This window comes from Neoarius graeffei, chromosome 20 (assembly GCF_027579695.1).
Source record: "Neoarius graeffei isolate fNeoGra1 chromosome 20, fNeoGra1.pri, whole genome shotgun sequence".
Classification (NCBI taxonomy): domain Eukaryota; kingdom Metazoa; phylum Chordata; class Actinopteri; order Siluriformes; family Ariidae; genus Neoarius; species Neoarius graeffei.
Genome location: NC_083588.1, coordinates 38,906,161 through 38,911,414, shown reverse-complemented (window position 1 = coordinate 38,911,414; position 5,254 = coordinate 38,906,161). Strand labels below are relative to the sequence as shown.

The window sequence follows — 5,254 nt, the reverse complement described above, 5'->3', positions numbered from 1 at the left end:
CAAAATCTCGCGGCGCGGTGACGTCATGCGGTAGCCCTCTATAGGGCCTGACTCGCCTTTGGTAACACACTAAACGAATTCTCTTTCATTTTTGGCACTTTTTCTGTTTGTGTAGATGGGAAGACATACTGAGAATCCAAATCGCCAACATTTGAAATAATAATTGTTTTGAATTATTTCTTGTCTTATTTAATGAAGGTTGTAATAGAATTAGCCTACATTTGGCTTAAGCTGGATGAGACAGAGACATAATTTTATAGCCATTTGTTAAACAGCTGACAGGGAACGTAATTAACCATTCCGGGAACGAAATTTTTTTTGTTGTAACCGGTTCGGGAACGTCTATTTAATGGTGGAACCCAAAACTGGAAACGTTAAAATTCCGTTTCTGTTCGGAACGAACCAATAGGAAAAAAATTCTGGTTCAAAGCCCTGGGAGTAACAAACCACTGAAATTAAACTTAAGGTGCTGAGTACCAAAAAGTACAACATTTGTAGATTCTCAAAGAACAAATAGGCAACATAACCAGCAACATTATAAAACAGTACATCATGCTTCAGTCTTTCAGTGTCTTCAGAATTCGTAGGTGTCTTTGTGTGTGACTGCACGGCCGGTTGTGACCGAGGCTTTACCCTCCTCCTCACTGACCGTTGGGGCACAGTGAACTTGGGTCCTCCTTCAGGCAAGTTTGTAACAGCTCCAGTTAGCGTCAACTTTATTATTATCCTAACAGTAGAAATTGGCGTTTTCAGGCGAGTCGCTATTTTTTTTTTTTTTTAATAACCATTCCCTGACTTCGGAAAGGTCAACACAATTCTTCCTCATCTGGTTTATCTCACTTTCGCTACGATAGTCAACCGTAATCCTGCTTGAGAGAGGTCGCGTGGCGTCTTCAAATAGGGAAGGATAAAGTTTTTCTCTCGCTTACGGCCATACCACCCTGAGAACGCCCGATCTCGTCTGATCTCGGAAGCTAAGCAGGGTCGGGCCTGGTTAGTACTTGGATGGGAGACCGCCTGGGAATACCAGGTGCTGTAAGCTTTTCATTTCTTTTGCTTTGTACTACATTGCCCACTCTAAATTAATAGATTATCACTTTATCATAAATTACCATAAATTAATGCCTCATTAAAAGCTAAATTATTTTAATGGACACCAACACTTTAAATTTTGTTTAAAATTAAATTGTTCCCTTCCGGGTCACTTTCTTAGTGTTTGGGCTTGGGAAACTGGCCGGAGTGTCTCAGTGTAAATGCTGTAAACACTTTATAGCAGCCAGTGGGCTGAGAAGGACAGGATTAATATGTTGAAAAGGGATCTGAGAGAGGGTGACTAGCTGTGAGCGATGCTGGATGGCAATTTTATGGTGTGTATATAGGTTACTTACAGGTATTTTATGTGTGGAACCTGTTTAAGAGATCAGTAAATCCAAACGGTTTGCTTATCTGAAAATACACTAGGTCGAATATCTAGTAGCACTACTAGTATTAAAAAAAAAAAAAACACCAACAACAACTACAACAAAAATACAATATTGAAAGGGATATAACCCCAGTATAAAAACTCACCTGCTTTGTGATCATCATAGATAGATAGATAGATAATTTTATTTAATGTCGATATGTACAGTGAGCCAAAGACTCGTAATGAATACATTCGAACCTTTATATAAAATCTAATTAACACTCAGTTAAGAATTTGTAAAATAGAAACCTAAAACTATTATACTGCATAATAATAACAAAATATATATACTGCATAAATAAATAAGTTGTGAAAATTAGGAAATTATAACCAGGGGAAAAAAATCATAAAAATCCATATCAATAGAAAAAACAACATATGTTAAAGTTAGTAAAAATATTCATAAAATAAAATAAAAATAAGTAAATAAATAAATAATGAATAAGTATACATATGAATATCTCACACGTCCACTACTAATGCAATGACCCCCGCACAACTAGCGGGAGTATTACTAAACAAATAGATATCACACATAGCAGACGATTTAAGTATCTTATCTGGCAGGTGGTAGTACTGAATAGTTGAATGCCAAATGAGCTTTGTGTATTTCCAGACCCTCTAAAAGCAGGGCGAGTGAACATTTCACTGGCCAGGAACTGTGTGTACTGCAAACAGACAGACTGATTATAATGCTGATAGTGTTGTGTTGACATTCTGTGAGATCTCAATAAAACTGAAGATTTAGTTGGGTCTCTTGACTCTAGGCTGTTAGTAATTTCTTACACCAACTGTACAAATTTTTAAGTAAGCATGAACACTGCCACAAGTAACTTTGTGGCCCGAGATTAAAACAGCTTCCATACGTCCATTATTGTCAGATATCTAATGTATGTAATCAATAGTTGTAATAAATCATTTAATAAAATATACAAATTGTCAGCTCACTCCCTGGAGCTGTGTGAAGTCCCCTCATGCTTCAAATGCTCCACAATAATCCCGGTTCCCAAGAAAACCACCATCACAGGACTGAATGACTACAGGCCTGTAGTCCTCACTTCTGTAGTCATGAAGTCCTTTGAAAGACTGGTGTTGTCACACCTGAAGGACATCACCGACCCCCTGCTGGACCCCCTGCAGTTTGCCTACCGGGCAAACAGGTCAGCGGATGATGCAATCAATATGGGACTGCACTACATCCTGCAACACCTTGACTCTGCAGGGACATACGCCAGGATCCTGTTCGTGGACTTCAGTTCGGTGTTCAACACCATCGTTCCACACCAAGCTCACCCAGCTCACTGTGCCCTCCTCCACCTGTCAGTGGATTATAAACTTCCTGACTGGCAGGAAGCAGCAGGTGAGGCTGGGGAGCATCACATCCAGCACCCGGACTATCAGCACTGTCGCCCCCCAGGGGTGTGTGCTCTCCCCACTGCTATTCTCCCTTTATACCAATGACTGCACCTCAAGAGACCCATCTGTTAAACTCCTGAAATTTGCAGACGACACAACGGTCATCGGCCTCATCCGAGACGGTGACGAGTCTGCATACAGACGGGAGGGTGAACGACTGGTTTGTTGGTGCGGTCAGAACAATCTGGAGCTGAACATGCTCAAAACTGTGGAGATGACAGTGGACTTTAGGAGGAGCCCCCCCCCCCCCCGCCGCCGCCCATCACCAACAACACTGTGACTGCTGTTGAAACCTTCAGGTTTCTGGGCTCCACAGTCCGGGTGCTAAACTGACCTGCCTGCAGTCCAGACCTGTCTCCCATTTAAAACATTTGGCACATCATGAAGCGCAAAACATGACAAAGGAGACCCCGAACTGTTGAGCAACTGAAATTGTATATCAGGCCAGAATGGGACAACATTTCTATTTCAAAACTACAACAGTTGGTCTCCTCAGTTCCCAAATGTTTAGAGTGTTGTTAAAAGTAGAGGTGATGCAACACAGTAGTAAACATGCCCCTGTGCCAACTTTTTTGAAATGTGCTGCTGACATCAAAACCAGGAACTGTGTGTACTGCAAACAGACAGACTGTGTATAACGCTGACGTGTTGTGTTGACATTCTGTGAAATCTCAGAAAATTTAAGATTTAGTTGGGTCTCAAACATACGGTAAGTGTAATAATAATAATAATAGATATTCAACCTAGTGTATTTTCAGATAGGCAAACCGTTTGGATTTACTGATCTCTTAAAACAGCTTCCACACATAAAATACCTGTAAGTAACCTATATACACACCATAAATTGAGATCCAGTATCCCTTACAGCTAGAAACCCTCTCTCAGATCCCTTTTCAACATATTAATCCTGTCCTTCTCAGCCCATTGGCTGCTATAAAGTGTTTATAGCACTTACACTGAAACACTAAGATAGTGACCCGTAAGGGAACAATTAAATTTTAAACAAAATTTAAAGTGGTGGTGTTCGTTAGGATGCAGCACAGTGGTGTAGTGGTTAGAACTGTTGCCTCACAGCAAGAAGGTTCTGGGTTCAAGCCTAGTGGCTGACAGGGGTCTTTCTGTGTGAAGTTTGCATGTTCTCCCCGTGTCTGTGTGAGTTTCCCCCACAGTCCAAAGACATGCAGGTTAGGCTAATTGGTAGCTCTAAACTGAATGTGAATGGTTGTTTGTCTCTAGGTGTCAGCCCTGTGTTGACCTGGCGACTTGTCCAGGGTGTACCCCACCTCTCCCCATAGTCAGCTGGGATAGGCTCCAGCTTGCCTGTGACCCTGTACAGAATAAGCAGCTACAGATAATGGATGGGTTCATTAGAAACTTTAGCTTTTGATGAGACATTCAGATAAATAATTTAAGGTAATTTGTGATAGTCTATTAATTTAGAGTGGGCAATGTAGTACAAAGAGCTTACAGCACCCGGTATTCCCGGGCGGTCTCCCATCCAAGTACTAACCAGGCCTGACCCTGCTTAGCTTCCAAGATCAGATGTTCTCAGGGTGGTATGGCCGTAAGCAAGAGCAAGCCTTTAACCTTCCCTATTTGAAGACGCCACACGACCTCTCTCAAGCAGGGTGACAGTTGATTGTAGTAGATAAAGTGATGTAAACCAAATGAAGAAATGTGTTGACCTTCAGAAGTCAGGGAATGGTTATTAAAAAAATAGCGACTCGCCTGAAAACGCCAATTTCTACAGTTAGGATAATAATAATAATAATGATTGATTATATACATTACATATCTGACAATAATAGACGTATGGAAGCTGTTTTAATCTCGGGCCACACATGGTAACATTCTGTCTTTGTACCAAAGTTCGGTAAAGTTGGAAAGAGTCACCGATTCTGAGATTCAAGATCAAGAAGCCAAACGGTTTTAAAAACACAAACGACGCCTGTTTCCAACCGCAGAAAGGTCGACAACGAGCTGCAACCGAAATACAACATAATTTAAATCCAAACGCGCCGTCTTCCGAGCTGAGCAAATCCCATTGGTCTCTGTGCAGTCAGCTGTGACTCGAGTGGCTCAGGGCCCGTCTACAAAAGAGATGCACGAAAAAGATTAAGGAAATTCACTCATGCACTGTATCCATCCATTATCCATAACCGCTTATCCTGTGCAGGGTCACGAGCAAGTTGGAGCCTATCCCAGCTGACTATGGGCAAGAGGCAAAATACACCCTGGACAAGTCACCAGATCATCACATACATGTCAACCCCTTTGGGCGTCCACCTGTAGTATCAGAGGAAGAAATCCATAAAATCAACATAAAATCCTTATAGCCTTCGAATCGCACCAAACTTAATAAATAAGTAAATA

The 5,254-nt window shown here is 41.5% G+C and overlaps 1 non-coding gene and 1 pseudogene across 1 annotated transcript; one reads left to right on the top strand and one right to left on the bottom strand.

Moving 5' to 3' along the window:
- Nucleotides 1–923: 923 nt before the first annotated feature.
- Nucleotides 924–1,042, top strand: LOC132869473 (5S ribosomal RNA). Its single transcript, XR_009650939.1, has one exon. It is a non-coding gene; the product is annotated as a 5S ribosomal RNA (ribosomal RNA).
- A 3,300-nt stretch (nucleotides 1,043–4,342) lies between these two features.
- LOC132869517 (5S ribosomal RNA) lies at nucleotides 4,343–4,451 on the bottom strand (annotated as a pseudogene).
- Nucleotides 4,452–5,254: the final 803 nt, after the last annotated feature.